Source organism: Panthera pardus, unplaced genomic scaffold (genome assembly GCF_024362965.1).
Source record: "Panthera pardus isolate Hobbes unplaced genomic scaffold, ASM2436296v1 HiC_scaffold_21, whole genome shotgun sequence".
Lineage (NCBI taxonomy): Eukaryota > Metazoa > Chordata > Mammalia > Carnivora > Felidae > Panthera > Panthera pardus.
This window is the reverse complement of record NW_026526777.1, coordinates 14,515,475-14,525,448: the sequence shown is the minus strand read 5'-3', so window position 1 is coordinate 14,525,448 and position 9,974 is coordinate 14,515,475.

Below are 9,974 nucleotides of genomic sequence, written 5' to 3'. Positions count from 1 at the left end.
CACTGCCAGCTCAGAGCCCGATGGGGGGCTCCATCCTACAAACCAAGAGATCACGACCTGAGCCAAAACCAAGAGTCTGATGCTCAACTGACTGAGCCACCCAGGTACCCTATGACATGTTTGCCAAAAGCCACTCGTCAATAAATTTTATTTCTCAACTAACTCCCTGTTATGGACTTAAAGTTTGTGTTCCCAACCCCACCTTCACCTGTAACCCAAAGTTCGTAGGTGGAAGGCCTAACGCTCAATGTAATATTAGGAGGTGGGAAGTCTGGAAAGTAATTAAATGTATATGAAGTCACGAGGGTGCAGGCCCCGTGAAGGGATTAGTGTCTTTTTAAGAAAAGGAAGAGACACAGAGCTTCCCCCCACAGCCATGTGAGGACACAGTGAAAAGGCAGCCACCTGCAATCCAGGAAGTGGGCTCCCACCAGAACCCAACCTTGCTAACATCTTGATCTTGAACTCCAGCCTCTAGGAGTGTTAGAAAGAAATATCTGTTAAGTATCCAGTCTACAGTATTCGTTATAGCGGCCCAAGCCAACTAGGACATTTCCTTTCTGCTTTCGTCCATTTTCTTTCTCCTCGTGGAATTCATCTTTTCTGGATCCACCGGTTCTAGTGGCTGTACTTTCCAGGAGATATTCACAGGGATGCCTCCTTACATTAGATTCATCTGTCTGCTCCTGTGCCATTCACTTTTCTTAAATGAAACAAGTCTTGTCTCCTCTAATTCCACGCCAGCATTCACCAACATCCTCTCATATACTGCAGGGGACATCCATTCTCTTGGCAGTAGGCAGAGGACATCCCAGGCACTGCACTGGATGACTTAAATCTGACCCCCAGAAGTCAGTGCGCAAATAGAGAGGAGTGCAGATCATATGGGCTTGGGGTGAAGTGGCAGGAGAACAATATCCCAGGGATTCTGGAATTCTGAAACTGGCCATCGAACAGAGTCACTGCATAGAGACAGGCAATATGTTTACTTGCTATTTTTGTTTTCCTTCTGGGAACAGGAAGCCTTCATTTCCCAGCTTCCCTTGTACCTCAGTGGGCCATATGACGAGCTCTATTCAATGATATGTTTGTGGAAGTAATCCACAGCACCTTCAGGCTTGGAGCCAAAGTGGGGTGGGAAGGATGGAGGAGGGTGGGAAGAAGCTCGACGCGGCATCCTCTGAGGGTTATCTATCACAAGGAAAGCAACGGAAGTAGATGTCTGGATGAAGAGCAAGTAGGCAGACTTTCCTTCTCCTGGGATGAGTGGCAATTAGGAAACATTCGTATGATTCTCAGTAGCTCCTGGTGACGCACACACACAAGTGTTCATTTGAGATTCACCGTATGTAGAGGAGGATCCTTACAGAAAACCAGAGAATTGTGTGCTGTGCTACCTCGCCTGTGCTGCGGGCGCCTGGGGGCCACAGGGGAGGCCCTGTGATGGAGCCTCTATAAATCATCAAGACTTAAGGTTAAAAGTGTTTTGAGACAGTTTTGATTTAAAATTTTAATGTATTTCACCTATCCATTATTCTGTCCATATACAATTTTGATGTATTTGGCTTATATTTTATCCAACCAGCTTCATCATGGACAGCTGTTAGTTTATAGTGATTTGCAGTACGTAAATCGTAAAATAAAATCTCTACGATTAAAAAAAATAACAGAACCGCATAAACAAAATAAGAAACCGGGAAAGACGTAGAGACAAAGACTAAAGCTACTCAGAGAAGAAAGAAAGAAAGAAAGAAAGAAAGAAAGAAAGAAAGAAAGAAAGAAAGAAAGAAAGAAAGAAAGAAAGAGGAAAAGATAACCAGGGAGTGGGAACAAGGGAACAATTATAACTACTATGGTTGTTTCTAGTGTTGACCCCCTGGGGTCCCTAGGAAAGAGCCTCCACTCTTCAGGCAGGGGGAGGAGGAGTTGTTCTGACACTGGGGCTGGCGAAGGGGGTAGAGGGGTCTCAGGCACCTCTTCCACAGACATTCAAGCAATTCCCTATTGTCAACACGACCTCACACCCCCGATTTCATGGGTTGTGAGATTTGTGATGAGAGCTTCGGTCTCAAAAATACCTTTTTCCGGAAGGCAGGCAGAGTCCAGCTTGCTCTGTTTGCTCTCTGCCTTTAGCAGACACTTGTGGGTCACTGTGAGGCACAAACCCTCAGTCCAGCTGACTTCAGGGCAGTGATGGAGAGTCTGTATCCCACATGAAGCATGGCCTCAGTCTCTCTGGGCTTTGCTGCCCAGGGACTGCCTGAACCCCCTGCCTGGAAACAGCCCGGAAGGGGGAAAGTTTTAATAGTCCCGGAAGCAGCCCTTGAGGGTTGGGGGAGAGAGTCACGAATAAAGGCTCTCACCTCCTCTGAGCCAGTTCTACATGGTTCCTCAGAAAGCTCCCAAAGAACCTGAGACCCAGTTGTGCACAGAGGTAACCAGTTCAGGACTGCCCCTTTCCCATCTCACATTCCCCACCCCCTCATTTTTGCTGTCTTGGTTCACGTCTCAAATAAGGCCTTTCTCACCTCTGTTTTCAGGAAGAACCCGAAGTAAGACTCGACTCTCCAACTTCCAATATCTTGTTAATATATCTGCTGTGGTTTCTCCACTACTATATACAAAAGTAGTGTATCCTTTTCAATTTCTTATTGTCATTTCTGCAGAGTTAGGAGGGAAGTGGAGATAATATGTCTTTTCACATTGCTCTTCTTCCCTTTGCCGACTCCTACTCAACTCTCAGCTTCAACGTCACTTCCTCAGGGAAGCCTTCTTGGATTGTCCCATCAAAATGACGCCCCTTGTTTGGCTTTCTTGTACCATCTCACATCTGTCTTCATAGCCCTTAACATAATTTGCAATATATCTTTGTTGGTTTACCACTCTCCTGGTAGAATCTAAGCTCCATGAATCAGCCTTCAAGTTTTTTATGGACATCTGTGTTTTTGTTCAATGAATGAAGGACTTTCCCCTGCCCAACATGTTCTAAACAAATCCAGCCTCCCTATTCTGCTGTATAGTGGTTACACAACTACTCAAGGCACCCTCCTAGAGATCTTTTTTTGCACCTCTTCTTGGAAAGGCTCAGCTTTGAGCCAACTCAGAATTATGTCATCAAGAGCTAGTGGTCAGCTAACAAAACCTATGAGCACGGAGTGAGAGGGCAGCTAGCTGATTTGGGGAATGGAGACAAGAAAAGGACAAACATACAACCACCAGGCTAGACTTGCTTTGCGCCCCCACCCTCTGCTCTGGTTAACTCACTGACCGACTCCCAGAATTTTATGACTCGAATTGCTCTATAATGCAGAAATGTCTCACCGCCCCATGTTCCCGGTTCCTGAGATCCTGATACTATCTCATCCCTTGACTTAGAGAGTGAGTCTCCTACCCTGCTGAGGCACCCTGTACCTGCCCAGCCACAGGACACTCTGAGAACCACCTTCATAAGACCTTCGAAACAGAATGTGGGGATTGTGCCTTTTAAAGTCTTATGTAATTGATCATTATTATTCGCGGGACAAAAATAAGTGATCATCACAAATAAAAATACCCGAGATGTGTTACAGAGATAGGCCAAAGATTATTCTGTGTAAAGAACCACTAACACAAGACGAAGTGATTGAGAAGGTATCCCCTGCTTTCCTGAAAGTCCTTCATGTGACATCCGTCTCCACAATGCACCTGATTTTAAAACTAGCACATGTATGACATATAATACAACATTTATAAATTAAGGAAGCCCACCTCTTTTAAGTAATATTCTTTAAATCTCTCTTTCTGACAGTCCGACTATTTGCACAGTAACTGTGATAGGCGCGTTTTTCGGAAAATAGTGAATAAAAACTGACAAGCTATCTGGGGAATCTGAATGTATAATTGATAGGGGCATAAATTAATATGATTAGGCCTTTATTGGGTGCAGTGGCTGCCAAACCTACAAAAGGGGCCTGGAATGAAACACGGCTGTGGTCTCTGTGCTGATAGACATCAATATGTAATGTGGATTATCTCAAGCTTTCTCATGTGGTCTGCTTATGACAGCACTGAGCCTAATTGAAATTTTTATCTTTTTGTTGCATACAGACAGTTTTGGCTGGTCACTTCCTTTGGAAAGAGGAGCAAACCAGGTGATAAAAAGAAAGAAAGAAAGAAAGAAAGAAAGAAAGAAAGAAAGAAAGAAAGAAATCAAGGTTTTCAGTGAAGGTCTTAATAAAATCATTTTATAAAGGCTTTAGAAATTAGTCCTTTGTAAAGCCACTCTGGAGATCCTGACTTCTGGAAATTCCTTCACACTGTGGTTTTTTGAATATTAAGCAGGCATGTCCAAACCAAAGATACAAAGACACAGAAGATTCAGTCCCTTCTGTGGAAATGAATGGGTTCTTCACCAAATCATGGTTAATAGTTTAGCCTTTGATACTGTTATAAAACCGTTTATTAGGGACTGTGATAAAATACATCTTTGCAGAATAGCATCTGTATTTCCATAAATAACAAAAATAAAATAAAATAATGAGATTAAAATGCTTTCCATTCTAAATAACAAATTCACATGCTTAGGTTATGTAGTTATCATTCCTATTTCTCAGTGTTGTTTACATGCGGTTTTCCACTGCGTGTTTTAGGTTGTAGTTCTTTTTTTTTTATTTTACTTTCTGACGTTTATTTATTTTTGAGACAGAGAGAGACAGAGCATGAACGGGGGAGGGGCAGAGAGAGAGGGAGACACAGAATCTGAAACAGACTCCAGGCTCTGAGCTGTCAGCACAGAGCCCGGCATGGGGCTCGAACTCACGGAGTGCAAGATCATGACCTGAGCCAAAGTCGGACACTTAACCTACTGAGCCACCCAGGTGCCCCAAGGTTGTAGTTCTAAAAGCAAAATTAGGAGGTTGGAGTTGTGATATTTACAGAAGGATATGTGAAGTTTCATAGATCAAATCACATACATCCGTAATTTTCCAGGACTTCATCATTTTACTGCATGTAAAATATTAGTCACGTTTTGCATGTGCCCTTGGCAGTAATAAGTTTGGGATGTGAAAGAAGCTCAATATGATTTTGGGGAACGTTTGTGTACTGCAACCAGAAAGGTCGTATGTTTTATGTACTTTGTGATAAAAGTGAGTGTTGATATCTGGGGACTGGACAATGAAAACTAATGGGGCATTGGAACTTTCTTGGTGACCTCATGAAGCAATTTACGATCCTTTTATCACCCCTAATACGATGTTGTCATAAAAATGATCTTTTAATTAAATGTAACAGGAAAATTCTGCACTCTCATTGGGGTGTTTCTGGTCCTGGCGAGTTACCATTTTTAATGGCATACCTTCAGCAGTTGGCAATGTTAGATTTATAAAATACTGTTCCTCTCGAGTACTTTCAGAGCTACAATCTCTGTAGCTGTATCTACGCAAGAGATGGGGGAGTAAAAAAAAAAAAAAAAAAGCAATGGGAAGAGTTTCTCGAAGAGAAAGGCAGTGGAGTATCGTGGAACGACAACTAGACCAAGAAGAGAAATGGACCATCATTTATGAAGTGCCTACTATGTGCTAGGCATTCTGCCAAGAACTTTACCATAACTTTTATTTCACTTAGTGTAGCTCTTGTTCTCTGGAGAGCTGGGCTGTATTTCTGATTCTGCCACTATTTGGTTGTATGAAGTCGGGTACATAACTCTGATCTCAGTTTTCCTTTCTGTAAATGGGGTGGGAGGGAAAAGAATAGGAAAAAATGCTTTCTAAGTCCAGCTTTAAATTTCTAAAGAAGAAGTAAAACAATGAGGACAGAAGAGTGAAGGAGAATCAGAGCAAAGAGCATTACTGAATGTAACCTTCAACCATCCATTGTCCTGAGTTTTGGAGACACAGATGATAATAATCCAGTCCATGCTATTAAAGAACTTGTAGCTTTGTGAGAGAATGCCATGTTAGTACAGAAATAAGCTCATGGGTAGTGACATGCACAGAGGGCTTTGAAATAAGGTGAAGGCTGAAATCAAATAAATGTTTAAGGAAGGATTCCAGGCAGAGATGGTGGCCAGTGAATCCTTAAGTAATTAAAAGTGTGACCTGGGTAAAGACAGGTGGGAATGAGGGGTGTCTGGGTGGCTCAGTTGGTTAAGTGTCCAACTCTTGATTTCTGCTCACGTCATGATCTCACGATTTGTGAGTTCAAGCCCTGCCTCAAGCTCCACATCAGGCTCTGAACTGGCAGTGCACAGCCTGCTTGGGATTCTCTCTCTCTCTCTCTCTCTCTCTCTCTCTCTCTCTCTCTCTCTTCTGTGCTTCCCCTGCTTGTGTTTTTTCTCTCTCTTTCTCAAAATAAATAAGTGAACTAAAAAAAAAAGACAGGCGGTAACGATGTCCCATGCAGAAGAAAGTCTTGGATGAAATAGCCTGGGATATACAAGGAACTGCAAGAGGTTTGGTGTTACCGGGGCATGAAACACAAGGCAGGTAGTAGGAGGAGGAACAAAAATTGAAGACAGAGGAGAGCATTTCAGGAAAATTCTTGCAGGTTGGGCTAGGGAATGTGGACTTTATCCCAATGGAAATAGGGAGCCACAGACAGGTCAGATTGAGTGTAGAAAAATGACCCCAGCTACAATAAGAGAAGAGATCTAAGCAAGGCAAACATGGAAGCAGGGAGGTCAATTAAGCAGGTACTGCAACACTTGTAGAAAGATGCTGTGCCATGTCCTCAAGCCAGGGAATTGGTGTGGCTGTTGAAAGGAGAAGGCAGTTATGAGGAATGTTTGGAGGATAAAATCATTAAGGGTGTGGGCTTGACTAGATGTGGGGTCAGTCTAAGAAAAGAGAACCAAAGTGCTGCCCAACTCCATCACTTCAGCAAAACTCAAAGTCCCTTAATTTAGTGGAAAAACTCAATCAAACGCTTTCTTTGTTGCTATGGTCTCAAAAAACCAAAAACAGTCGATTCACTGAAATCCTCATTTTTCACCAGGTGGTTGGCATGGACCCCGCTCTTTTTAACATTTGTACCCCCAGTTGATACCTGGGGATGAGGAAGCCCTGGGCTATAGGGTGATATACCAACATGGCAGTAGGTGCAGAGGAGGAAGCCGGTGCCTCAACTCTCAGTCTACATGGTTACTCCTTACACACCCTGCCCCTTCTGTGACAGGAGGACTTAAAGCAAGTCTTTTAGGTTAGTATTGATTGTTATTAGGATTCAAAATTTTGAAAATATTAAACAAATTCTTAATGTTTATTTATTTTTGAGAGATAGAGACAGAGCATGAGCAGGGGAGGGGCAGAGAGAGAGAGAGGGAGACACAGAATCTGAAGCAGGCTCCAGGCTCTGAGCTGTCAGCACAGAGCCCAAGGTGGGGCTTGAATCCACGAAATAAGTCATACAGAGAAAGACAAATGCCACATGTTTTCACTCTTATGTGGATCCTGAGAAACTTAACAGAAGTCCATGGGGGAGGTGAAGAAAAAAAAAGAGGTTAGAGAGGGAGGGAGCCAAAGCATAAGAGACTCTTAAAAACTGAGAACAGGGGCGCCTGGGTGGCGCAGTCGGTTAAGCGTCCGACTTCAGCCAGGTCACGATCTCGCGGTCCGTGAGTTCGAGCCCCGCGTCAGGCTCTGGGCTGATGGCTCAGAGCCTGGAGCCTGTTTCTGATTCTGTGTCTCCCTCTCTCTCTGCCCCTCCCCCGTTCATGCTCTGTCTCTCTCTGTCCCAAAAATAAATTAAAAAAAAAAAAAAAAGTTGAAAAAAAAACTGAGAACAAACTGAGGGTTGATGGGGGGTGGGAGGGAGGGGAGGGTGGGTGATGGGTATTGAGGAGGGCACCCTTTGGGATGAGCACTGGGTGTTGTATGGAAACCAATTTGACAATAAATTTCATATTAAAAAAAAAGAAAGAAAATATTTAAATTCTTTTCTCTGATAACAAAACGATTTATAACCAATAGTTTTCCTTAGGGAAAAGAATTGTCCTTGCATTTAAAATTTCTTTGAGTTCCTACATATTTGCCTGAATAGTGACAAGTGGTAGCTATGATACTTTAAAAAAATTGGCACATTTAAAATATCAACACCCTTAAGCTTGAGAAAGAAGCCCAAAGTAATCCACTACAGCACTCATTTACATGCGATGTGTTCTTCTCACACGAGTGTTCTTGACAGTGTGACTGGTTCTTGATTTTCCATGGTGTTTGGATAATTGGATAAAACAAATAATCCCAAGTCTCACTCTAACTAATATTTTCAATCTTCCTGTGTACCAACCCTTTTACTATGGCTGCAATCAAGCAGCAAAATTAACTGGCTTGGGTTTTATCTTTTTCCCACTTCAAGACCTGTTGGGGATTTTACCCTGGGACACTGAGAAACATGGAACACAATAGACCCTGCATATTAGCAAACTAGCTGATATTTAGCAATGACCATACATTCCATTTTGTAAGCCACTGACAAATTCGTTAACTCTGCACTCTATCTTTCAATCTTTTGAGCTATGAAATCCTAACAATTCAAATCAACATTCTCTCAGCCCAATGTTAATAAAAGAGTTGCTCAGGGACCAGAGTCAACGGCCCAAGAATTAAAATCAGGTAGGAAATAGCAACATATGGCTGTAGCCACAGTGTTGGAATGTGAATGTTAATAGCTTAGTACATTTGGACCCCGATACGTGAGTTTTAGTTAGTGGTTAGTGGTGAGTTAGTGAGTTTAGTTAGTGGTTCTACTGCTTTTCTCTCAGAAGGTTGGTAAGGTTGGCAACTAATGAATTCGAGAGACTAAAGGGTTCTCACATTGGCCCTCTCTCCACTCTTACTGATTCAAGCCACTTTTAGGTCTTGTTTGGATTCTTTAAACATCTTCCTACTTCCTAACTAATCTCTTTACTTCAGATTACTTCTGGAATACCTTGCATTCTGTGTAAGAGTTGTGATCCTGACCGGTCCTCACATTTCCATAGCCTTCTATGGTGTGTCTGGTAAAATGCAAATCCGTTTACTGGCATAGAACCATTTATGGTTCATCCTCTGACTATGTGTCTAGCCTCATGTCCTGACACTTTCCTTCATAATCCCTGAGTTCCAGCCAAGTTAAACCACCAGTTGGTTTTCATGCTACCTTTTCTTATGCCTAGCCCCAACTCGCGTAGTGCAAGCCTAACAATCCATCAAAAACCACTGGCTGAGACCAGTGATGTTGAATGGCTCCTAAAAAAAGTAAGGGCAGGGACACCTGGATGGCTCATTCGGTTAAACATCCCATTCTTGGTTTCGGTTTGTGGGTTCAAGCCCCACGTCGGGCTCTTTGGCAACAGCGTGGGTCCTGCTTGGGATCCTCTCTTTCCCTCCCTCTCTGCCTCCCCCCACTAAATAAATAAATAGACATTAAAAAAATTAAGAAAAAAAAAGTAAGGGCATGGAAGTTAGAAACATGTGGGCTGGAATCCAGGGCTCACTGGATTGGCTGCAGGACCATGAAGGAATTACTTAAGTCTTTTAACTATCAGAGCCCTTACTGCAAAACCCGGATAACAATATCTACATCATGCTGAAAAAATTAAAGAGCAAATGTATGTAAAGCTTAAAGCACAGTGCCTGGCATTGGTAAGGACTCAAAGTATTAGATGTTAAAATATTATTAGCAGTAATTTTTTTAAGTTTACTTATTTATTTTTGCGATTGAGTGGGGGGTGCAGAGAGAGAGAGAGGGAGAGAGAGAGCATCTAAGCAGGCTCCACACTGTCAGTGCAGAGCCCGACTTGGGACTCAAACTCACCAACTGTGAGATCATGACCTGAGCCAAACTCAGAAGTCGGATGCTTAACCAACTGAGCCATCCAGCCGCCCCATTAGTGGTAATTTTTAATCACCCTTGCATGCCTCCCTCAAGTCCAAATTAGTAGTCAGCCGTATTCCTAGACATTTGCTTCCTGTGTTTCTTTAAATATCTGTCTCGTCTACCATGCTGTGCAGAATTTG